Source organism: Rhipicephalus microplus, chromosome 3 (genome assembly GCF_043290135.1).
Source record: "Rhipicephalus microplus isolate Deutch F79 chromosome 3, USDA_Rmic, whole genome shotgun sequence".
Lineage (NCBI taxonomy): Eukaryota > Metazoa > Arthropoda > Arachnida > Ixodida > Ixodidae > Rhipicephalus > Rhipicephalus microplus.
In genome coordinates this window covers 104,673,386-104,699,862 of record NC_134702.1, presented here as the reverse complement: position 1 = coordinate 104,699,862, position 26,477 = coordinate 104,673,386, and the positions used below count along the sequence as shown (strand labels likewise).

At 46.6% G+C, this 26,477-nt stretch overlaps 1 long non-coding RNA gene across 1 annotated transcript in view; it reads right to left on the bottom strand.

The window, feature by feature from the left end:
* LOC142803859 (uncharacterized) overlaps positions 1-26,477 on the bottom strand; it is a 220,117-nt gene that overhangs the window by 25,406 nt on the left and 168,234 nt on the right. Inside the window, exon 2 of the long non-coding RNA XR_012894336.1 lies at positions 23,275-23,398. This is a non-coding gene — a long non-coding RNA (uncharacterized LOC142803859). The remainder of the gene's footprint in view (positions 1-23,274; positions 23,399-26,477) is intronic.

Genomic DNA, 26,477 nt, shown 5'->3' with positions numbered 1-26,477 from the left:
TACTGCAGAGTTGGGCCACAAAGTTTCCTATAAATACACTGAAGGGAACTATGGCGCTAGTGTGTATGGGAGCTGCAACGCACGGCGTTTAAGCGAGCAGAAGAATGATGGGTAGTAGACGGAGTTGTCTAACTTTCATACTTTTGAACCCTTTGGGTTCGCGTGGCCTGAAGCTGCTTTATCACGAAACAGAAATCAGCAAATGTGCGCTTCACCACCTCAATTTTTCAGGATCACTGTTTCAAATCGGGTCACAAAGTTCAAAAGTGTTCGTTCTCTCCTTCAAACAAAAACTAAACACTGCTATAAACGAAGCCACAAGTGCGATTCGTCGCCCGCAAGTACGAAGACTAGGCAAAACCATGTACCATCATGCGCATGATCGCTGAACGATCGCAGCGCCAGAGTCCCCTGTGGTTAATTTTATTAAAGGTTGGACTACGAGACGCTGTATACTAGAATAGTAAGCCAGCAGGGAATCATCCTGACGTCACGCAATTATTGTCATACATCTATTATTATATGCAGGGTGAAAAGCACAAACGCAAGTGAATCGGTGCGTTCCGTCCTCACTGCTTAAGAATGAGGAAGTATATTCAGTAGGGTTTTAATACGACACTATATAGTTTATTAGGTGGCCGAATACTCGATATTTCAAATACTGCATTCCAATGGTCGTTATTTGGTTCGATTCACAATGAATTTTCATATGAAGTACTTAAAGCAGCAAAACTTATTTCATACCAGTGCTAAACGTTGCTGAATTTGAGGCACAAATCTACAAATTAGTATTCAATTGCAGCATTGAGCCGCTCCCTTCTAATCATTACTTTGCAAACGTGGTGCAAGTATGCAAGTGTAGTGGTCAGAACGTGGCATTATATATGAGGTCGTGCACGCTCTTGCAATGGAATGCCCAAATTACTCTCAACAGCCCAAAACGAAAGGAGATCCATTGCGAAATCAAGAAAAAAATCAAGCAAAACCTACAATATTTTGGAGAAGATAAAGTGAGAAATATGAAGCATCACCGATGAATGTCGGCCTAATCATTTGTACTTACTATTCCTAATTAACAAATCATGCTTCGAACTACTATGACAGGATTAGCATATTAGCACTCTAACGGGTTACAATCGAAGAATACATTAAAGTACGACACACATCCATTACTGTCCCAGCCAGAGAAAATCCGCATCGATGTCTCGTCTAAATTCGAGTGATCCAGCAATTAACCACAGTTTTCGGCCTTAGTGTTATTGAGCACATATAGAGTGTCGCTCTTGGGCTTTCCGCATGCGCTATTTAATCTCTATTCGTGTAACGCACTGCAGGATGCCGTGGTGACCCTAATTTGCAGCTCGGCGTTCGCCGTCACCATGGACCGTAGCCGGCTCCTCCGGCGCATCTCGCTCATTCTGCTGGCCAGCGAGCGCTTGGCATTCAGGCCCACCACCCTGGCGGCCCTGACGTGCTCTGCGAGCGCAGCGCTGGCCGCCCTGGCGAGACCCACTCTGGCCGTCACCGTCATGTCGGCCGCCGCTCGAGCGCTCATCCTCGAGCTGCAGAGGTGTTCGGTGCTGAAGTACTCCAAGGCCGTAGCTCCTATGCCGGGAGGTGAACACACATTTTTTTGTTAAGTGGATATGTTCTAGCCAATCGTTCGCGTACTTGTTGGGTAGTGGCTACTTCAGCTGCTGTTGCGATTTCACTGAATATCTCCCAAGGTACAACGCTTTGTAAATTTGTACGGTCTCGTTTTTTTTTCTTCGACGCAATATTCATAACTAACAGATGATACCAGGAAAGGTTAGGGGATGTTATTAGAAAGTACTCTAACGTAAGTGTGAAGAAAAAAGTGTGTACGAAAAGAAAACTTGCCACCAGCAGAGACCGACACTCCCATCGTCGATTAACGCATTCGATGCTCTACCACTTGCAGGGCTACGGTGGCGGTCAACCCTCTGTCCACTTTATAAGGTATATTTGTGCATTTAAACGGAATAATCACCACTTGTTGTCATTAGGGCAAGTGTGGAAAACTGCCCCACGCTTAAGCACACGTAAATAGCCTATAAAATGGACAGATGTGAAAGTCACTGTAGTCGATCACCATAGCTCATGAGCATGTGATGACGTCATTATATGACACCACTTTTACATCACCTGACATGGTTGCTTGGTGAAAAGACCGGCCGATCACGGAAGCAGTGCATAATCAGGTGAGGTGCAGAGAGCTTCCGAAGTCTCCGATCATGGAGGCAATTCAGATAGTACGTTTGAGAAAGATAGTTTTCGGAGAGGGGCTGTACAGGATGGATACATGAATTGAAAAGATGGCTTTCAACTTCTAGTCGATTTAGGCTAGAAAACGAGCACTGTCAGTTTTTTTTTGTTCTTTTAAGTTGCAGTGTAATGATTTTGACCTAATAAAAAGGACTTAAGCTGGACAAAAAATTACTCTTGGTGGAAGTCGAACATACTGCCTCCGATTTACACGTCCGATGCTCTACCAATGAAGCTATGACAGAAAATCACTTGCTAATCTATTTTGTTGGTTATTTAAGACTGTCCCTGCGAGTGTTCGCGAGTGCCACTCATGTGCAGAGTGTCTTACGATCTTCTAACGTGAATGACAACTGCCTATTTACGGTTCAAATATCTTTTTCTCAACAATACGTATTGTAAACGTCTTCTAGATATATTCAGATATATTTACTGTTTGTTTAGGGCGGAAAAAACTCTCATTTAACAAACGCGCTCGAGAAACACTGTTTTGAAAAATAAACAGCACGGCAGATGAATCAAAGATACGGAACGTATCTTTGATTCATCTCGTGCCTGTAAGTGTGATTGATTGATCCTATATATTTGTGTAAATGTTTTGCGATCATCTACGTGATCGACAGCAATGAGGTGAACAACCTTTTTTCTGGAAGTCTCAGCGCATGTACCCTTCCCTTGTGGAAAAGTCGCGAAATATTCTTTCTTCTCAGAGGCTTTCATTCTGGCGATACCGTTTGTCCCGGCTCCTACCAAAACCTCACTTGAGTGACAGATAATAGCACAGGAAAATGATAGACGTGGATTGTTCTGTTGCTGGTGGTTGTCCGGGTATTTGGACTTAGGTCAGACGTAACAAAAGGCATAAGTATTATCTAAATCAACATTTGTTTTAGTGGATCGGCATGTGCGAGTTGCTTCAATGCGCTTTATTACGTGGCAGCGATAGAGACTGCACACGTCATTTTGCAGCTAATATGAAAAGACTTGCCTATATCCTAAGTGCAACAAATATGCGTCTTGAAAACATTTACTTTAAATAGGACTCGCATACACATTGGTCTTTCGAAAGTTATCAAACGTGCACTTCGTCCTGGAATCTAAGTGGGTGTGTGCTCTAATGAATGGATTTGCGTAAGGTATAGTTTGCGTCTTCGCATAAGCAGTCACACCAATGCTATCACTGATTGGTAATGATAACGTGTGGAAGATTTCATGGATAATTGTACGCAACTCACCTTTGGAGCGATTAAATGCGATGATAACTCTGACTGGGCTCTCTTATTACATGGTGAGTAAACACGATGAAGAAAACTGGTAGTTTGTTAACATAACAATAATCTGTTACGCGATCCCTGTCATACTGTCGATGGAGATGACATGGTTAGATGACAAAATATAGTGCTGTCATGCCAAAAAAAGGCACGTTGTGGACGTTCTCTCGGTGATAAAACAGTAGCTATTTTTCTAAGCTTCCACGACCGTGATTTCACAGCTCCCGAGGAGTAAACATAGCTGCAAAGCTATCAACACAAAACACTACCATATGTTCTTTCACACGAAATGTTTACTTTCTGCCGACTTTTGCAGTGTAATATGATTTGCATAATATTGCTTGGTTTGGTCAGTTTACCGCAACGTAAACAACAAGGTACCTACGGATGTGGTGCGATTCCGTTTGCTAAATTAGGCACTGGGTCGATATATTTGGCATGCGCTAACCTTTAGTGGCAAAAACGTGTTGCATATTGAATCCTTGAAACAAAGCAGCAACTACAACACAACAGCAAAAGCACTAAGGAAGCAGGTAGAGGTAACTTTAATATAACTGAAAACATGCGTAGCTTGCGACATATATAATGCAGCCAGACGATAACAGGCTCGGGGTGTGGAGAATACTGTTTAGAGTGACATATTACGCAGCAGGACAAAAACTACTTAACACTGTCACTGTGTTGCGGAATTGGGTGTCAGTCAGACAAAAAATTATTTCCTAAGGCCTCCAGTGAGGAGCTGTGCTGGTGAGATTAGAATATGAAAGTCTTTTCGATCGTATGACACATTCCGATGCTTTTATAACTGAAATGCTTTGGACAATTCATATTATCTGAGAGAGATAAGTTACTGAACGCTTGTTCACTGTGCAAGGCCAATAATGCTGACAATTAGATATGCCATAAAATGTTTTCAAAGCATGCTCAACTACTATTCGACGCTTGAAGTCCAGGTGCTATTACAAGGCAATGAGATTGTCATAAGTGCGAAATCGAACTGGGGAGAGAACAGATTCATACCTAAGTTTTTCTTGACAGTATGTTCTTTTAATCCCGCATTGTCAGAATATTCATAGACCACTTCATTCTGGCCTAACTAACTGTTGCTGGTGACTTCGCTACTCATTTTCTTTCAGACGACCCCAAAGCGGAAAAAGAAGACCCAGAAATCAGGTTGCAAATTGCGTAAGTCCTGGCCTGCTTCACTCTACAAAGGGTTGTGGGTCGTGAAGTGGCAAAGGATGGCAGTAAGTGAAGGTGCCATGTCTTTGTTATCGGTACATTCGGGCCGTACCTACAACTCGCCCCTTCCATAATGCAACTTTCGCTGCTTGGACACCTATTCGAGCACGTTATCTCGGCACCGACGTTCGCAAGCGCGCGGTTGGTCAACACTGTCCTGGCGTGGGGCTGTTCATGAGCAGATCGTTTGAAGGCCTACACACGGATTGATTTCTTCCGGAGTATTCCACGGTAGCACAAACGCTTCGCGCTTTTCAAAAGAAAAATAGCCTGTCGATCCAGTTTATAAATTTTCATATTACCTGTAAACTTGTGTGCAGTGCAGGTGAAGAGGAGCTCAGTGATTGTCTTAGTCACTCTTCGTATCCCCTTGCCTTTGTCTACGCTGTACGTAAGCTTACAACACAATTGCATTTATCCCATACTCAAACTTTCCTTCTGATTAACTCCGCACGCGAGATCGTTATTTTCCTCAGCACTCAATCTCAACAAATCAGGCATCAACACAGTCTAAAAGATGTCACGACGGTTCATTACTCTCCGTAGCGATTTCGGACAACCTTGGGATCGCGTTAGGTAAAGAGTTCGTTGTTTTACTCGGCGAAGCTCAGCAAAAGTTCCGAAAAATAGTTACATTCGAATGATGATGTGCGAGTTCTAGAATAAAACAAAACATGTGTTAACGAGACACTCCATACGCGCTCAAGTATTCGGCATATCTCGACGGTTCTGAATGCGATAAGCACCTCACCTTTTCTTTAGATACTGCGATGGCTAGAGGGCTGTCGTAGTTTTTCTTTGTTCAAGAAGAACTCAACAGGAGTTCAACTTCTGGCAACAGCTCCTTTCATCCAATGAACGCATACGCAAAAACGCCCGTCCACACTATTTAGGCGCTGCCCTTGCGCACCACATAAGATCTTGAAAGGCCAAAGCAATTCGGAAGTCACCACCGTGAGGCTTTTCCGTAGGCCAATCCGTATGTTTCGCATGAGAGTATTTCGTGTCCTGTCCCGCCTCTTCTCATTTCGGGCCAATTTAAGCACATAATCTTGATTAATAATTAAAACGTAGGTGCTTAAGTGCTCTGTAGATAGCCGTCTTTTACAAAATTTCCTAGGCGTTGCAGTATGTTTAAAACTTATGTGAAGGAAGATATTCATTGAAATTCCCGACATTGACAACTATGTTGTGGGTATTCTTGTAAGGATCGCATAGTCATTTACGTACCTTTTCCGTTACTGCACTATAATAACATCGCAAAATATTGCCATAATTTCCTTTTTTTTCTTTTTTAAGAATTATTCTGCGCAACAGATCAGCTGAACAAAACTTTGTCATGGCCCAGTTTCGTTGACCAAGCACAGCTTTTCTTATAGAGCTCCGAGTAGGGTTTTTTTTTTTTGTTTTAATTTCTTTATATGCTGGTAGCGAGCTATCTATTCTGTTCCGCTTCTTTTATAGGACCTCGCGAGCAAACAACAACTATCTACACAAGCTTCTGTAAGGCGTAACGTAATTGACCTGTTCAAATATTGACAGTTCAAACAGCGACTTGTTCTGAACAGTTTGCCCCGATATGCAATAATATTTCATATATACGGGAGTGACATTGCAGCAGGAGGCGGGTGCAAGACAGGCCACAAATTAAGCCCGAGGCACCAGCTTGCGAATGCGTCAGAAAACTCAATTAGTGGAGCAGCTGGACAAATGTCGACACTGAAAAAACAAAATACAGACACACTCGTATGCCCCAGCACCATCATTCGCATCTTGTAGACAGTATCCGTGCTGTCTGTTTTCTCAGACACCGGGAACTTGTCGAGATAGCTAGGAAAATTCGACCTCAGTCGGGGTGCCCCCCGCGACAGCCTTCCAGCCTAATCAGTGCCCTCTCAAAACTAGGTCGTATGCCTGCGGCAGCGCTGTTACAAAATCATGGCTATCCCCCCGGTCAAGAAGCCGATGAAACTCGGGGCTCAGTTGGAAAGATGAGAAAGCAAACATTGCACAACCGATTGTGACAGGCACCTATGCGCTTAGCTAATTTTGGCCAGCAGCCCCGCCGTCTACAACGCATGTGCCATAACTGGCACTTTCTTTTGACTTCTTAGAAATGTATATAAGTGATAAAGCAGAAGAAAATTATTAGTAAGAGAACGTTTCGTGGCAGAGAACGCCGTAAAACTACACGTTTTTGTTTTACTGATATTGCCTATTTGAGACTCTGTTCGACAAGAGTGACACCTGATCAGTTTCATAAAAACGTAGATATTGGTTTAGTCGATTGCTATGACGGGCATATTTAATTATCTTGATATGTGGCTCATAGGATGGCGCAACGAATCACAAGAACACAGATTTGTTTTAGCTTATCTAAATGACAAACTTTTCAATATAGCGCCACATTGCTTTGTAATAAAGAGCTGTCAGGTGATGTTCTCCACCATATAACTGCGTTTTTAAAAGTCAGATCAGTTCGTGGAATATTTCTGCGAAGGAAATGAGTATGCCAATGCGTTAGCTATGGTGTACTGAAATAGGGTAATGTGTCATCTGGTGCCGAAAGCATGGCTGTTTTTGCGATGACAGCCAGCGGTGCCGGGGCATACCGTACTATCGTGTAACCGCCTGTCACCCCCTGTCACCGCCCCATAAAGTCATTTATGGCACGGTGAGATACGAAGCATCCGAGAGGGGTAGTTGTAGGTGCCGCGCTGGTCGTATGTTTGAGAGGAAAATTCTTCGATTGCTGCCGTCTGTTTCTCATAACGCGTAAGCAAATTTCAGCGTGTACATAGAAGAGTTGGTTCATAGGTAGGTAAGTAAGAGATTTACTGTACAAGGGGATTCGGGGACGTACGTTTCAGGGTCCCCGTACTACCCCACTGCGCTATTCATTTGTGAGTTCAAGTAGTTCCCTGACATGGGCAGTGGCGATCTTCTGCTTGGCCGGGTGTGTCAAGCACAATAGGGTTTTCTTTGCTTCCATGAGTTGAGTGGTTCCGAGCCCCGCGGCGGAGGGTCCGCCGAGCATTGCAAGATTATGTGGGTAAAGTTAGCGTGGGGGTGCCTGCATTCAGAACAGGACGGGGTGTGTGCTATTTGCGCAAGCCTGATGCATGGCAGTTTCTGCAGACCGACAGGAATTGTGGGTTTACTCACCTAAACTACATTCATCACCCATAATCCAGTGGGGAGAATTTAATGTTACCTTCCTGCCCTTTGGCGTCTCTTTTATAAACAAACGTCTATAAAAAAATGGCACTGTTCGTCATTGAGCGTTAGTATATTTGTTCTGTCGAAAACATTGCGACTACTCTTCTGGCTCATGCAGGTGGTCGTGAAATTCAGTTGATGATAACGATCCTTGAGGTCCTCTTCGTTTTATTTGTCGCATGATTTTGAGTTGGTGTGATAGCTAAGCAAGGGTACATTAGCATAGCAGGAATTGCGGTGCGCTTCTTTATATCTTCAGCGATCAAAACATTCAGCATGCAGACGAATCAAGTTACTTTTCCGCGCTAGGAATCGTGAAAGCTCAGACGACTCAGAAGCAGCGTTCTTTGTAGCATTGATGCACCCAAATGTGCTGAGATGTTAAATATAGCAAATACTTTTAGTTTCGATTGTGCTTCGTTACTATTTTACTCAAAAACTGCTGACAGTTTCGCGATGCAAATTCAAAGTACGTGTGCCGTGCTCAGCGTTCGACGGTGGCACCTGACAGGTGTAGGTCCTCGCAAAAGCAACCCCCGCTCTTCTATTGGTTTGTTGTGAAGACGGCACACCTTACTATTCTAGTACACCATAGAAAAACTTTCCAATTGCCGGCACGGATTCCGCATTGCCTGTGATCGTAAGGCATTCAAGTTTAGACGCCGAAATTTTGTAGCTTTTCATTCAAGAGCACTCCTGGATATTGCATATTCACTTTCGCTCACAGTAAGTTCCACATGAGGAATGCGTGGTCTCTCCTAGTATTTCCTAGCGTAAGCTAGAAGTTTAGGAGTTAATTTAGAAAAAGTGCAATGGTTTAGAGCACTTGGTGCACTACTACGGAGGAGCAGAAAGCCGTCCCAGTGCAAGCACCTTTATTTTATGATCGCACATTTCGTTCCGAAAAGGCTGTGAACGCTTAAGAGCCCTGTACGCACTCTACTATGGGAAGCAATGAGATATTCCTGATTAAGATACATATGGAGAAGGGAGTCCCACTGTTTTTAAACTTCGCGTAGCGTTACGCAGGACATGGGACTCAAACGGTGTAGCCGAGCATTTACTGCCAATTGAATGCTTTGCTGTTCTCTAGTTGCTTCATATAAAGCACAGAAAAAAATTCAGGAGCCCTAGCGTTATCGAGAAAATGGGGGCATGAGAATCTTGGTGATTCCGTGCCTGCCATGCACTATTAATCAAGTCATAGATATATGCCAGTTACACATACGAAGCCCAAAGAAAATGTCTGTTTTTTTTATACCGAGCACTTCAAGTACGACCTGTTTAAGAGTGTACTACTGTTTTCTTATCCTATCTATCTATCTATCTACTGCAATGTCTAATAATCTCCCTCCTAACTGTTTCCTTCTTCCATGCCAGGAATCAAACATACATTCCACATCTTTCACAGCGCCATAATACAGTTCCTGCTGACACAAAATACAGCCATGCATTATATCCAGACAACGCTGAAATGTACCAGCGTGAAATTACAAGACACCTCTGTTACGTCGACAACTGATCCGATTGTTGTATCAGAAGCAGCTGATCGCCTAAACGCCGACGAACACTAGAACGTCAATTATTGGAAAATGGCGCATAAAAATACCCTTGCGACCGTCACATCTTGGACAGCCACAGTTTGCGTTCGCGCGAGCTGAGTAATTTTGCGGTTGCACCTTTAAAGCCAACGACACTTGTGGGGCAATGTGATTTTCACTTGAAAAAGAAGGTAGAACAAATTATCGAATGAAAAATACAGCATACCAGAGTATCCTTTCATCGCCCAATGTTTTCGCTGGCGCCTCCCGGAATTGGCATTCCGGGAAGACGCCAGCTCAAACGTTGAGCGACGAGGGGCTATTGTCAGATAACTAATTTCTCATTCCTCATTCTTCTTTTACAACGGAAGCTGTATATGGCTAGGAAAAACAAAAATCCGTCCGGCACTGGTGCCACGAGCAGTCTCTATTTGTTGTCCTCACAGTTACGTCATTCTCAGTGACGTATCCAAGCAAGTGCGCCATTGGCTCCGCTTTTAGGGACGTCGTCCGTCTCGTCGCAGCCGTGGTGCCGAGCGCATGCGCATCAGTTTCTCCTGAAACCTTCCACATGGGTATTCCACGGACAACTCTGGAAGAACGCCGACAGTGGAAACGTGAGGGAGCTCACATTCGCCGAACCGATGGGGCAGTCCAGACATAAAAAGTGGCCCAAGGGCCGAGTGGGGGGGGGGGGGGTTTAGAATTGGAAAAGAAAAGAAAAGTGAACCCCGCAATCGTTTGCAGCTAAGTGCGACACCTCAGCAGTGGTTCACAAGGGAATAGGAAGGGGGGTAATAAACTTGAGCGAAGAGATGAAAGAAGGAGGAGAGGGCGAGCAAAGAGACCGAAAAGGAAGGGGGAACGCACAGATCGTCTACCAAAACAATGGGGCGCGAATTCTCTAAATTCACTCACGCAGTCCACTTCGTCAACAAAGTCGAGCAGCGCTGAAAGGGCACGCTTGATATGCGCGCGGCCACTGTTCGGGAACAAGAGGTGCTCAGTTGTTGTCCGAGGCAGACCGAGATCTCCATACGTTGCGAGCATCATCTGTCTGCTCGCATCACCAGTCGGGCAATGAAGCAAAAGGTGGTCCATAGTCTCCAGGTCGCCACAGTCCATGCAGTATGAAATGCCACGCCCGGAGTGCCCATGTTTTCACTTGGTGGTGTAGTTGTCTTCGGTGCGGAGACAGAGAAGGAAACCACAGTATTTTCTTGGTAATCCCTTGAGAGGGAGCGGCCGAGGCGGCTTTCCAGCTGCTACGCGAGGATCGGGATGACGCTCGCGCACGTAGCGGGCGGTGAGGAGACGGCCGGCATCCGCAGAGCACACGAAGTTGGTGACGCCGGTGTCCGGGTCGTGCGCATCCCTCGCGGCACAGTCGGCCGCCTCGTTGCCGGGTACTCCGAAGTGTGAAGGAACCCACAGCAGCGAAAGGTCGCAGCCTGTTTTCTGCACGGCATGTAGCTTCGGGCAACTCTCTGCGCAAGGAGGCTGCCGTCTTCCTCACGCAATATCGTGGCCAAGGCCGCCCGGGAGTCGCTGATGATGGCTGCAGCGCTCATGGGTGCCCGCTCATTCAGGAAATCGGCTGCCAAATTTATAACGGTGAGTTCCGCCACAGTGGAGGAGGTGAGGGAGGGGAGGCGGCACATGAAAACCGCGCCGACTGATGGCACAACGCAAGCGGTGGCCACAGAGCCGTCGCGAAGCACTGACCCGTTGACGTAGACAAGCAGCCGGCCGTTCGGCTGTACGTGGAGGAAGGTGGAGCACTCCTGCTGCGTCGCCGCCAGCTGGGTGCGCGACTTCGCTTTGATGCCGCCAATGGTCTTGGTGATCACCAGAGGGATGTGGCGGTAGGGTGGGATAGCCAGCCAGCTGGGGTACTGCATGTCTGGCACAACCGTCAAGAGCTCATTCGCCCACTGTCCCATGGATGAGTGAGGTAGAGCGTATAGCTTGTTCACAAGGAGCTCCTCTGCTTTGTGGTTTTAAGCCGCAGTTCACGATTTAGTGTCCGCTGGGTCACCCGCAAGGAGATCGGAGTTTGCCGCGCTTCGGCGAGCGTGGGGCCCACCTGGGAGTTGTGGGGAAGTCGGTAGTACTCCCGTACGGCGTTGGGATGGTCCGCGTCCAAGGCAGCTAGGTGGCAAGCACTTAACAGAACCACCGCTGTCGTGTAGATCACGCGTGCCGATGCGACTGCATTGTAGACTCGCAGGGCAAGGGCAGGAGTGCAGCCGTGACCTCGCGCGAGTAGACTGCGTGCGGCGCCGACTACCTTGCGGTTGCTCGTCTGCAGATCATTGACGGCCGCTCGCCAGCTTAGCCGGTGGTCTATGGTCACCCCCAAGTAGTGCACCTTCGTGCTCCACTCGATGGGGAGGCCCCGGAATGAGAGCCGAGGCGTGGAGCGGTGTGTCGATGTCACACATGTCCCGTTTATTAGGGAGGCGATCGCCGGGCTAATTCCAAGAGCCGAAGTATCGGCCCCCCGAACCGCACCACGAAAGCGTGGACAATTTAGAAGTGGTCCTTTTTGGCGCGCCAGCGGACGCCGGCTGTGGCCCAAAGAACAAGTCAGAGCCGAGAGTTGATAAACAAACAAATTATATTCTCAATAATGGCAGATCGAAAACAATACGTAAAAATGCACACTCCACAATAGTTGCATACAATATGTCACCAATCAAACCAATCAATCAACGTACTACACAATACAATCAGCCACGCTCAAAACAACGGACACAGACAACAATACGCACTACAATGCAGTCGCATGCATTGAACAACCAAGACCCTTAAGGACTAAAGAGATAGAAAACCTATTCAGTCCAAAGTCCTTGGAACAAAAGTCTGAATGATACTCTTCCGAGAATCACTCACTCAAAGTCCAGCGTTGTTGTCGTTCCGTAGCTCTCGAAGTTTCTCTTCCAGGAAACCTCGCGTCCTCAAATGGCCACTCTCCAAGCTTCAAACTTCTTCGCCGGAAATCCGTCGGCTTCACACACGCAGCTGTTGCCCGCGTCTTCGCTCGATAGCGGTAAACCCACGCTCTTGCCTGTAGCTCGAGCCGTCCCTACGGACCAAAACTTCGCCGACTACACGGCGGAATCTCTACGCACTCTGGCGCTCACTTCCGTCTCCTCCTGTTCTGTCACTACGGGCAGAACCTTCGTCGACTACACGGCGGAATTCCTACGCGCTCCGGCGCTAACTTTCCGTCTTCTCCTGATTTCTCGTCTCGGCCGCTCGATTAAATACTTTCCGCGCCACCTTCCAGAACGTTCTCCTCCTTTCGTCGGCGCGATGCGCAGCGAAGGCTGGGGAGAGGCACGAGACGGTTCGACTGCCCTCCCCGGAGGATGATTCACTCGGTCTGACCCCGCCTCCTTCGTTCTAGAAAAATCGCGGCCTTGCTGGGCCGCCGATGTGGGGTGAGGAGGATCGTCTGCGAAGCCGTGCTTCTGCGGGGAGAGCGCGCGCCCGGGAGCCCTGGATGTTTGCTTTCTTTTTTTTTTCTTTTTACCTCGCGGCGTTTCTGCCGCCCGTTGTCGCAAGAATTTGGCGGCGCGCTCTTTTTTAGCGCTCGTTCTGTGACACTGCCCCCCACTTTAAGAATATTATCTCATAATATTCAAAACCACACAAACGAGCGCGAACAGTCACCACACATTCTCACAGACTGTAACACAATCCGTCGCTCATGACACTTCACATTCACAATATATCACTCAATACAATCGTACATTGTAGTTCAATTCCACAACACATGAAATATAGCCACAGGTACATGCCTACAACACTTCATCACACATTCTAAACAATACAAACGTACAAAGTTCTGTCTATCCAACAATTATACAACACTATACATCACACCATCGCACAGAACACTGACTCACTCGACATACACTTGAGACACAGGATAACAAGAACATTAACACAACATATGTCACTCAGCACTGCCCAACACATTCTGATTCGACTTAAACACTTATCCTGTGTACTTCGAGCAGCGCTTGCGCCCCTTTCTGCGGTGCTCGCTCGATCTTTTCTTGTGCTTCCACGTTCTTTTTCGGCGAGCCCTTTCCAACGACGATATCTGAGGCGTCGTCTCAGCCATCGTTGTCTCTTCCGACACCGTTAATGCGTCATTACATTCGACGGGTCCTGTCTGTTTATTTACCCGCTTGATAATGTCTCTACATTTTGCCCGGCTGGCCAACTCCGTCTCCTTTACACTGTCGGTCGGTTGAGGTCGTGCCGACGTAAGTCCGGTTGCTCGGCCCGTGAGCTTATTCGACACGATCGTCTTCTCCTTCGCTGTCTCTTGCGCCGCAGCTTCACCTTGGGCTCTAGTGAGATCCGTCACGGGATGCTCCTCCACTGTATCTCGCGGCCGCTGTGTTGGCGAGGGCTCTATCTTCGGGTCTTCTCCCAAACATTCTGGATCATTCGGCCCTCGCGCCCCGACGATGTTTCCGATGACAAGGTCGTAAAGGGGGGTCGTCATACATAGAGCGGTAACTTTCCCGCTGAAGTACGGGGTTTCCACCTCAATCTCTGCTTCGGGAAGCATCCGAGCTGTACGGTCAATTAGGCAAACCGGTTTCGTTTTGCCGGTTAACTCGCTTTCCCGTACCAAATCTCTCCGCACGATAACAGTGGAACTGCCGGTATCTCTTAACACCGTAATCTTTTTGCCCGCAACTTTTCCAGGCAGCGTTGGCATTTCTTTCGTAACACCGGTTGGCTGTTTTGACATTACAGCACCCACAATAGGAATTTTCTGCCCATTTTTCAATTCTACGAATCCGTCGGTGACGGCATTATCGCCGGATTTCGGTGCCGCTTGCACACAGGATACCTGGTGAGTTTGGCTCGCTCCGTTTCGACATGCGTCTGCTTTGTGCCCAGTCTGTCCACACTTTAAACATTTTACAACCGTAGGGCTCGTAAGGATCGTTCGACAGTTTTTCGCGCGATGACCCACTCGGTTGCACAGAAAACATCGCGGAATGCTCTCTGGTGCACGCTTCTTTTCTTCGGGAGCCAATTTCTTCGAATCGTCGGGACACTCCTTCTTTACCTTGGCCAAATTAGTGCCACCTTGCGCTTCCAAGAATTGATCAGCCAATTCAAGCATGTCTTCAAGTGAGTCAGCCTTCCTCTCTTTTAAGTACAGTGACAGGCTTGGGTGGCAACTAGTAAGAAATTGTTCTCTAATTAGCAGCTCTCTAAGCTCATCGTACTCCTGTGCTGTCCCTGAAAGTTCAATCCATTTGTCGAAATAATGACAAAGTCGGGCGGCATACTGCGTAGCCGTCTCCCCATCAGCTGGCTTTCCTGTCCTAAATCTGTCCCGGAATCCTTCCACGGTAAATCTAAATCGCTTCAGCAAAGCAGCTTTCACCCTTGCATAGTTGGCTGCATCAGTCGGCGTCAGCCTGCCGTACACACTGAGCGCTTCACCACTCAAGCAAGTACTCAAAGCAGTTGCCCATTGATGTTCCGGCCAATTCTGGCTCTTCGCAATCGTCTCAAATCGGTGGAGGTACGCGTCTAGGTCGTCCTTCCTTTCATCAAACGCTACGAGCAGCTTGCTTGGGTTCAAGCGGAAGCCGTGATCTTCCCGTTCGCTGCTCTCAACTCTAGCTTGGACGGGAGTTTCACTTCGCTGTTGCAAACGGAGCCGCTCGAGTTCCATCTCGTGCTGCCGCTGCCGCTCCCTTTCAGCCATCTCCGCTTCTCTTTCTTCTTTCAGCTGTCGCTCCCTCGCTTCTCTTTCTCCCTTCAGCTGTCGCTCCCTCGCTTCTCTTTCTTCTTTCGCCCTTTCAGCTGCCAGCTTTTCTCTCTCCAACTCCAACTTCACTTGTTGCTCTCTTTCTTCCTTCGCCCTTTCAGCGGCCAGCCTTTCTCTCTCCAACTCAGCTGCCTTTTCTTCCTTGGCCCTCTCAGCTGCCAACCTCTCTCTCTCCACCGCCTCTTTCTCCTTCTGGCTTACCCACTTCCGTAGTTCGGCGCCAGAAAGACCCATCTTCTCACCAAGAGCAACTAACTTTTCGAGATCCATTGTGTCTCGCAACTCGCAAATAAAACCTTGCCGCGTGCAAAAAGTATCTGCCTAAATCAGTCTATCGGAACACTCCCCTGCACTCGTTAACGAGAACACTGAACAACACAGAGAATCGTTCCGACAGCAGTATCACCAACTCGAGGCTCTTTCTCACTACTTTGGACACACTGTGCACCAAAAGGTCCTGTTTCGCGGACGCCAGATTAATTGTCACACATGTCCCGTTTATTAGGGAGGCGATCGCCGGGCTAATTCCAAGAGCCGAAGTATCGGCCCCCCGAACCGCACCACGAAAGCGTGGACAATTTAGAAGTGGTCCTTTTTGGCGCGCCAGCGGACGCCGGCTGTGGCCCAAAGAACAAGTCAGAGCCGAGAGTTGATAAACAAACAAATTATATTCTCAATAATGGCAGATCGAAAACAATACGTAAAAATGCACACTCCACAATAGTTGCATACAATATGTCACCAATCAAACCAATCAATCAACGTACTACACAATACAATCAGCCACGCTCAAAACAACGGACACAGACAACAATACGCACTACAATGCAGTCGCATGCATTGAACAACCAAGACACTTAAGGACTAAAGAGATAGAAAACCTATTCAGTCCAAAGTCCTTGGAACAAAAGTCTGAATGATACTCTTCCGAGAATCACTCACTCAAAGTCCAGCGTTGTTGTCGTTCCGTAGCTCTCGAAGTTTCTCTTCCAGGAAACCTCGCGTCCTCAAATGGCCACTCTCCAAGCTTCAAACTTCTTCGCCGGAAATCCGTCGGCTTCACACACGCAGCTGTTGCCCGCGTCTTCGCTCGATAGCGGTAAACCCACGCTCTTGCCTGTAGCTCGAGCCGTCCCTACGGACCAAAACTTCGCCGACTACACGGCGGAATCTCTACGCACTCTGGCGCTCACTTCCGTCTCCTCCTGTTCTGTCACTACGGGCAGAACCTTCGCCGACTACACGGCGGAATTCCTACGCGCTCCGGCGCTAACTTTCCGTCTTCTCCTGATTTCTCGTCTCGGCCGCTCGATTAAATACTTTCCGCGCCACCTTCCAGAACGTTCTCCTCCTTTCGTCGGCGCGATGCGCAGCGAAGGCTGGGGAGAGGCACGAGACGGTTCGACTGCCCTCCCCGGAGGATGATTCACTCGGTCTGACCCCGCCTCCTTCGTTCTAGAAAAATCGCGGCCTTGCTGGGCCGCCGATGTGGGGTGAGGAGGATCGTCTGCGAAGCCGTGCTTCTGCGGGGAGAGCGCGCGCCCGGGAGCCCTGGATGTTTGCTTTCTTTTTTTTTCTTTTTACCTCGCGGCGTTTCTGCCGCCCGTTGTCGCAAGAATTTGGCGGCGCGCTCTTTTTTAGCGCTCGTTCTGTGACAGTCGACGCTCGCGGTACTGCGTACCGGTGATCCGATAGCCTCCCAGGCCGCGCTAAATAGCAAAGGGGAATGCATGCCTGTGCCGGGCGGATCCTGCAAACCACGCCGCCAAGTTAGCTCACGATGTCAAACGATTGCAAAAACGCCACGTTAAACAAGGAACGCGTGTTTCTTGAAGACGAAAAAAATGGCAGCATATCCACGGAGTGAGTGATGAAGAGTGGGGCGAACCATCCGTCCGTCCATTCGTTCTTGCTTCCGTCCGTCCATGCGTGCTGCGTGTGTGTGCCCGCCCGTGCGTCCATCCGCCCGTCCGTGCGTGCGTCTTTTTGGGCGTCCACACGTCCATCTGTGCATCCGTCCCTGCGTTCGTCCATGCATCCGCCCCTGCGTCCGTCTATGCGTCGATCCGTCCGTGCAGCCATCCATGCGTCCGTACATGCATCTGTCTGTGTGTCCATTCGTCCATCTATTAAACAATCCAAGTACCACAACCTCGCATCTTATCATCATATATTCCCCACATAGAAGCACCGTCATGAAGCGGACATTCTAAGGAATAAACAAGAGGTGGCACGCGCACACTTTCTTACGACTTGCGCTTCGTGTCTACTCCCAACCTATAACCACGTCGAGTTCATGGTATATACTAGTTCACTGTATTCATGACACTGCGGACCAACGCTCGCTAAACCTTTCTAAAACCAAGGAGGTTACGCCCAGCGAGTATAACGTAGCAACCCTTTCATGTCAGATGGTGCTCAATGTACATGCCAATGACTGGTAATGGGGAATGACAGACAGGGGAATTTGACTTCTAGTTAACGCGCAAGATGCGAATTTTTTATTGTTTAACAACGCACCGGAGAAATCTCCCACCGGTACCACCTTGCAGGTCAAAACGTAAGACTGGATACATACTACGACTACGACTACTACTAGGGACAAACAGGTGCCGCTTTAAGGAGCTTCTCCCCAAAAAAAATTTTCAATTAGATTGTGTAACATGGTGCAGTGCCTACGCCGAACAAGTAACGTTGTGGCGTCAACGTGACGATTGGGTGAGTGCGTTCGCCGGGGCGAACGCCTCCTTTCGGCGGGAGTTTACCAAGACGCACTTTGGCTACGGCTGCGACGTCTGTGAACACCTGTGGTTCGAGAACAACCACTCTGATTAGCGCACTGTGAAACACATTTAACCAGTAATTACACTTCTCCATGACCATGATCACGCGAGGCGCAATGTGCGGCATGTGAAATCAACACTCTGATAAACCCAAGCCAAATGTGTGCAACCTGAAGCACGAACATGCAACCAATAATCGTGAAAGGCTTCAGTGCCACGTTGCGTGAAAGCACTGCTAAACACTGGAGCTGCGCGCTTCAGCTTTCGCTGGTTAACCCTTTGTACGGAGTACTTTGTTGGTGATTTTTTTCCTGCACATCTTATAAATGTATGTAGGCAGTAACAAAAACGCTCCGTTGGCAGTAAGCTCCCGTCTTTGTTTCTATCTCCCGTGTCCTGCATAACGCCACACCTTCTGGACAAAATCTAGCGTAAGATGCCAATAGGGGTGAACTTTTTATATATCTCTTTATTCCTCTACAACACTTGTTACAGCGACTTCTGCGTCCAGCTGCGGGCTCTGCTCATAATGGTTTCATTGGGTTCGCACCTTGGATCTTTCCTGCTTCCATCGGGAAACGAGTCTCAGCTACGCTTCAATCAAATGATGCAAACGTAAGCAAGGCCTCTCTTGGTTGAATGCGCAGTTCACCTGAAATTACTGTAGTAGAAAAAAACGCAGTTTTGAAAGTTTTGATAAATTACCCCTGAAGTGGTTCTAAGAAAGGGAACAAAAGAGAAAAGTGAGCCCCGTAACTGTCTGCATCAAGGTGCGATACCTAAACAGTAGCTCACAGGGGATCGGGGTGAGGAGGGATTCAAAGGATAGGAGTAAAGGTGTGAATAGAGAGCAAGATAGATACACTAAGCCAGCGAGTAAGGATATATCGAGGGGATAGGAGAAATAGGAAAGATGTAAACACGGTCACAGGAGTCCGAGGACGGGGCACCACTTGCGAGAGCTCTTGTCGGCGTCAGGAGATGGCGTAGAGCAAGTCCAGTAGGTCAGAGCTACGCTGTCATCGGCGGTCGGCGTCAGGAGATGACGTAGGGCCAGCCCAGTCGGCCAGAGCTACGCTGACGTCGGAGATCACGAGAGCACAACCGGTCGGCACGGAATTCAGTGAGCGAGTCTCATAAATTACCCCCGAGCAATAATGAATAAGCACATAAGACTGTCTGAAGAAGATCTTAAGACAGAACATATAAAAAGAAAACCGTGGTGTCTACCCGCTTAGAACTGGCCGCGACAGCTCACTTTGACGTCATAGGTGCTGATGAAGCCTGCTCCAGCCTGAGTAACTTCTTTTGTAATTATAAGAGATGGATCGTTCTGTATATATACAATGCAGGAAACTATCCCAAGTAAATTTCTTTGAAGATATGTGCGGGTGAGGACATTATGACGTAGGCCACTCAGAATTAGATGTAATAACAGTCGGAAGTTGTAGGTTCATTTTATTTTCTAGCGTTCAGACGCTTACGGCCTAACTGGTTATAAAATTGAGAAGAAAAAAGCACGTGATTATTCGGGACTCCTGTAATGCCTTGTTCCCCTATTATTTGCCTATGGTGATTTAAATAAGTCTATTGGTTCAAGTCTACATGTATCTTTCGAAGAGAAGAAAAACTAGAACTATAATAAGCATATTGATTCACGGCTTCGCTTAAAACACGTACAACAGATGATACGTGTACACACGATGAGGACAATCGTGTGTGCACCCATCGTGTGTACGGCTTATCTGTTGTCCGTGTTTTTCTAGAGCCGCCATGAATCAATTTACGTTTTCACAATTTGGCCGAAGTGAAAGCGTTACTGCATAATAAGTGAACTTTGCAGAGTTATAGACCCTAATTTCGGACTCAAGTCCGCAACTAAATTTTCTTTTCTATGCCTATTGATCGCTGCCAGAGAAGGGAAAATTTGTACAGAACGTAACTTGCGGTGATCCGCGGCTTTTTTTTTATTTCGAATGCATTATTTAGTCAGGCTTTGGCAGGCGTTCATCTGTATCCGTCCACCACCCTCTCTCATAGCAACAGTGGCAGGCACGGGCGTCCTTAGCAACCGGAATCCCCACGATGTCACGCTTCGGCTTCGGCAGCTGTCAGCAACAGCTGCGGGCGTGCGAGCTCTTCCTCGCCCCTAGAACCCTCACCTTTTTTACTTGAACGTGTCTTGCCAACGCATCAATCGAGTGCGTTTAAAACACGTTTGTAGCACAGCCTGTAAACAGCGCGTTCTGAACGCGTTTGGGCTGCATTGAAAGCGAAGGTAATATCTCTGAGTAGAGAGCCTACATGATGTAGGCTCCCTATCTCTGAGATGATTACGAACGCACGTTGGAAGCGCTCATTCAAATGGGTGCCCAAAAGGGAGACACTCGAACGCGTCGATGTGCCCAGCGAGCGTTTCATTTTCTTGGCATCCCTGGCGGCTGGTGCCCTCAATACTTCTGCGTTCAATAACACGCTGAGATTATGGCCGTCAGGTACACAAACAGCTGCTAATGAATGTGTAAATAAATGGTTGCTGTAGAAGTCTTCGTCTCGTCATTATTTACGCCATTAAAATTACTATACCATATTTTCTCACGACTTTCTTCAGGAAAATGGGGGCATTTTTGTGCTCAAGAGTGACAACCACCAAATTGCGGATCAATAGCTTGCACACGTGGTAGAAAGTCAGAAATCGGAAACAGCGCCGAAAGTATGTGTACATTTGTGAACGTTTAGTCAAGCTTATAAATATAAAATGAAGTATTGACAGCAGGATGCTTCTTCGTATAGCTTTTTATTGAAATTATTTACCAATTTCAGGTCTTCCAACAACTGTCACTATTCCAACACTTCCTCAACACTCGCTCTGAACAGCTTGCTTTAAACAGCGCATCTTAGAGTGGCCGTTCTCTTTTAAGATGTCTGGCGAACTGAACTTTTTAATGTCTCATAACCATAGTGGAAATACGTGAAAGTGTTTTTAGCACTTCGCAGTCTTTGCCGTAGTTGCCAACTAGAAGGTCCACTGTAGCACATAATTATGCTCACTTGTATCTATTCGTACGGCTTTTTCAGGTTATCGTTGTTGTTTGGGCAAACCGACGCAGTGCAAGCACTCACACTATAAAAAGACATGGCTGACCCCTCCATCATAAAAATTGACATAATACGAAAGTGAAACTTCTTTTCATAGAAGTAGTGCTTATTGTAGAGCAATATATGAGTGCTCGTACAATTTCTACTGGCATTTCACAGCAATAGTACCGTTTCACGTGGACACAGCCATGTTGACGCCTGGTGGAACGTCTCCTTGGCAACGGCTACCACCCATGATCATGATTTAAACATTCTTGTAACCGAAGTCTTTAACATATATACCTCAACACGGCATATTGTTACGTTATAGGCGCACAAAGATCACGTCAAAAAGCACACTTTAAACACTGTTATGTCATGGGAGGCGCGACTTGCTCAACAGACCTTAGGGAAGCCAACTGGTGACCTTGGGTCAGGGCCGCCGAGCCGCTATATCCGATGGGGACTTGGAAGAAGGGCCGTACTTTTGATGAACCACTTTTTCAGTTAATGTTCTCTCTCTCTCTCTCTCTCTCTCTTATATATATATATATATATATATATATATATATATATATATATATATATATATATATATATATATATATATATATATATATATATATATATATATATATAATGTTGTCTCACATAACTTGAGCCAACAATTTGAAAGTAAAAAGCACTTAGGGGGCGAATTCAACCAAACGTGTACTACTCGCACTAGCCTATAGGTACTCAGGCTGTTTTTTTCTATTTCTCCCCACACTAATTGTTTATTTTTTCTTAATTTCCTATCTTTTTATATATGGACTGGAAACCCAAAATATGAACACTGAGATGTAGAGCACTTTCAGAAACCAGTGACTAAATTGTTTCCTGTACGATACGTACCCCGCTGTTATTTTTCCCACGCTGTAAAGAAAGCCCGCGATACGTGAAAAGAAACCATGTGACAGACCGCGAGCGCACTGCTATTCTTCTGCTATAGGCTTTCTTTGCAACGCGGAAATAACGTACATAAGGTCAGTTATGGAATGGAGAGAAACAGCAAATCTAAGCCAGCGCTCTTGACGCATACTGCTCTTCTGTAACGCGGGACGCCACAGAGGTTCGTGGCTTGAGCTGGTTCCACGTCCTGCTGTCCTCCATTTCGCTCCACCAAGGCACGACCTCCACCATAGCCCGTCGACATCGTTGCCTTACTGTGGCGCTACTGCAGCCACTTTATTCAATAAGCTGGTGCCATCACATTCCATGTGGTCTGCAGTGAAACATCGTTCGCACATGTGGCAGCTGCACGACTTCAACAACGAGTCGTCACGCGCAAACTCAAATTGAAAGGCAAAGAACAAAACTACGTCAGCTACTCTCTCCTGCTCATTCGGTCAGAATTCTTCACTACTGTCGAGCTTTAATCGTGGAATCCGAGACTGTGCGCCCGCGTCATCTAGTACGCGATGCCTTAACCGCGTCAATGTCGCAAGACTTCTCTTCAGCACTCACAGACGGTGGCACACACTCGTTCCGCCAATAGAGACCACGAAGCGAGAGAATGTGAGAAAGGTATGAGGCCCGTATGTACACCGCCCAGTAATTACCTGAATAGCTTCTACAATACAAAGGCCCTAATAGCTCAGTCACAAGTAGAGCTAAAAAAAAAATAGCTCAATTGGTAGAGCATTGGGTGTGTTTCATCGCTTCCCCTGAAGTCAGAGGTTCTACGCCCGGCGGGAAAGTATTTCTTGGATGTTTGTTTTTTTTTTGCTCATTTAGTAGCGTAACATGAATTTAACAGCGTCGTATCTGCGACGGAAATACGTAATTGAAATTCTGGTGGTCCCCGGCATAAAATACATTCCTGTTAAAACAAATTGTAGAACAGAAGGCACAAGAAGTTATCGGTGTATGTAACAAAATCGGTACCACTTCGACAAATGGAGTTTGGTCACACCCGTACACTTCATTAACGAATAAAAATAAAGCATGAAACGTCACTTTAAAAAAAAGACCGCCTCTTAACCAGCCTGTTAACTTACTTGCAGCCACCTGGACGGGAAAAGTGCGCCGTCTGCCTTCTTCTGGTTGGCTGCCAATGGTCCCTGCGTAGTCGTTCTTATCTCCCTGAACGTCGCGTACGTGCACTTCGTCTACATCCGTCACCTGTAAGCATGCGTTTCGACTGATATTAAGACAACTGAAAACGTTGTGCATCACGATGACGCATGCAGTAGGCTATATCACCAAGCTCATGCAAATTATTTCAAAGGGGGTGCGGTGAAGTTAACTGTTACAGCACGAGCAAAGCTCCTTGCTAATTTAAAAAAAATTCCACTGCTACGAAGTCATTCCACTGCTACGAAGTCTGAAGCCAGGGAATCTATGACTATGATGGGTCCGGTAGAGTGAACGTGGCTACTTATATATTATCATTACTGACTTTTCTGTGTGATTATGCAGACCCATTCTGAAAGATGCTGGCATCATCAGCAGCGGTGGCGGACGCTGGTCCCGAAATTAGATCTTTCAGTACATAAGAAGCCCGCTGTTTCGAAATTGCAAAAATGTGGAAATATTCCTGTCTAATGGAAGCGGTCTTGTCATTCAGGCGAAATCATATGTCTTGAATTTTACTTTTGCACCACTTCTATTCTTTTGATGTAGATTAGACTAGCTAATCAGCCCGCCAGAAATTGCAGAACCTCGCGTAGAATAATTAGACGCACTCCAACAAAACCTCAGACAACTCAGCTTCTCTGTAAGACCGCCTCGGAATAAATGGGAGATGCGGCGCTGAGCACGCCATGCACCGGCACTGTATAGAATAAAAACGTTACATGTATCGAATAAAAAAAAAACTTGGAGAGCAGTAAAAAACTTAGATGTCTGGAATATTTATTGAGACCAGAAATGTTGCGGTAACTGATGATGGGGTTAACATGTCAACAATTTCATGTGAAGATCGTCCATCCTTAATTTAATGTCATTACGCTAACAGTAGAGAGCCTGAACGCACTGTAGATATTTTGTTATTAGTATCAGACATCACAGGGGGATTTGGTAGCTCACATCGAAGCAAGAACTGCATCAGAAGAGAAAAACAAACGTTCTATATTAGACCTACGTCTAACTGATTCTCACTATAATTAGCATCGCCTTCAGCACAGGTTGACTTGCTGGAAGAGTGCAGCCAGAAACGGTAAAGTGACATCTATCAATGAATAGTAAAAAAAAGAAAACTAACCGTTTAATATTGCGCCACCACTGTGTGTTTTGGTCCATTCAAAAACATCAATTTTGTTACAGTGAATGGCTTCATTATTGCCCTACAGCAGTGTCTGCCCTACGGGATGCGTTTGAGATTCGAAGCTGCAATCTTGTAGGTTCATCATTTTATTTCTAGACTGTAGCATCTGACTCAAGCATCTGACGGCAAGCACGTTCCATTTTTTATGCCCTGTACTAATTGAATAGCTGAGCTACAACTAGCACTGAATAATTAGCACCTTCTTTTTTGTATTTCGTGTTTCAGACGTATCTACTCCCCTGACACCGTGCGCCAGCGCCGTGAATTGAAGGCAATGCTCCGATTTCAATACAAAAACGAGTCGTGGATGTCGTGAGTATTTCAAGCCTGCTCACAGTGCCTTCATGTTTTTTTAAGCGGCATTCGTGCGAAAGGCCTGTCTCTAAATCTCGTCATAAGTTAGGTGCTCGGCAAAGGACAACGGAGGTTGCAGCTCATTCCTGAAGTGTGAACTATTAGTATACAATGAGCTTTGACAAAAGACGCGCTGAAAGCCACCAGAATAGAATACAGCACTGTTTTTTTTTTTTTTTTTGAAAATGCTCGTTTGTTGCAATGCGCCGCTGTGAGCGGAAACTGAACTAGAGACATTACATTTTACAGCCGAACTGTTCAGCGACTTAGAAGCCGTGTTGGATAATACTGAATAAATAGCACTTAGCGTTGCAGTCTGCTCGCTGCGGTAGGAAATGTTTTGCTCGCACAAAGTGGAACATTCATGCTTCTGCTATTTTATTCCCTTAATAAAAGCTGAAAATATAACTTTATAATGAAGTAATGCAAACGGGTGTCTTCTTTTTTGACTTTCTTCAACCTACTATTCCTTGTATTTATGTGATTATGGGGACATCCTCTAGTAGCCGTATAGAGTCATTGTGATATCATGCAAGCCTCGAATGTCAACAACGGCATTTACGTTTGGTTATCAAGAGGTGACACACCACTACATTACATTCTGCGTGTTCAATTCGTCTTCCCCCGACTTTCTTGCCCTCTGTCTATTATGCCCTAAAACATAACAATTCACGCAAACAATATCGTTTGTAGGAACACAAACACTGTCCTTGAAGCAAACATTGGCATGAAAATTACATCAGCAGTTAGCCCGGGTGACTCATGGGAAGGGAGGACAGTGACCTACGCCATCCCACTTCGTCGTGTCTCACTACATTGCCAGCATAACTACCGTGCTCTACCAGTGACGTCACGCCTCTCATTTTTCCTCATGTCTCGCGACTCGCACCCTTGGCGGATACCTTAAGTTTCACTGACGCGTTTTAGGGTACGGAAACGTGCGTGCCACTAACGTTTTCAGACTTAGGAACATCGGTGTCACTTAGCAACACGACAGGTGAGGTTGCAAAAGGCGCAAGTCGCTCGAAAGAACTGCTTTTGCTTTTACGCAGCCTTTCACAAAACAATATGATGCGGAATCTACTGATACATTTTGTAGAGAACCAAATCTTACCCTAAATGTGTCTTAATGACACATAACATTTGAAAATGGCGTTGGTGAAAGATATTTAAATGGTGGAAGACATTTAAAAGTGTGCATATATGCAAGACTGCCCATCGTCGCGCGTTATGCAGGCCCTGGGAAGGCATCATGGCTTTCTTCTTCGTCGTGTTCGTGCTCATACTGTTCATGCGGGAGCCCGTCTTTTTTCCCGGATGGACGTCTTTCCTGAACGTGCAAACGTACGTGTGAACGCTTGCCACCTTACCTACTTAATTATGTACGTTGTCAGCAGAACAAGGATCATGCGCAAACTGGCAAATATCGTTCCGTTGGACAAAGAAACCTAAAGGCCTAGACATCTCGCATGCTCGGCAAAAAAGCAAATACTCATCGCACCTAATTGTAAGGCACAAGTTTTAATTTAGAGTGTGACAGTCATACAATACATAGTAAGCGCCGTTGCCCTCCAAAGTTTG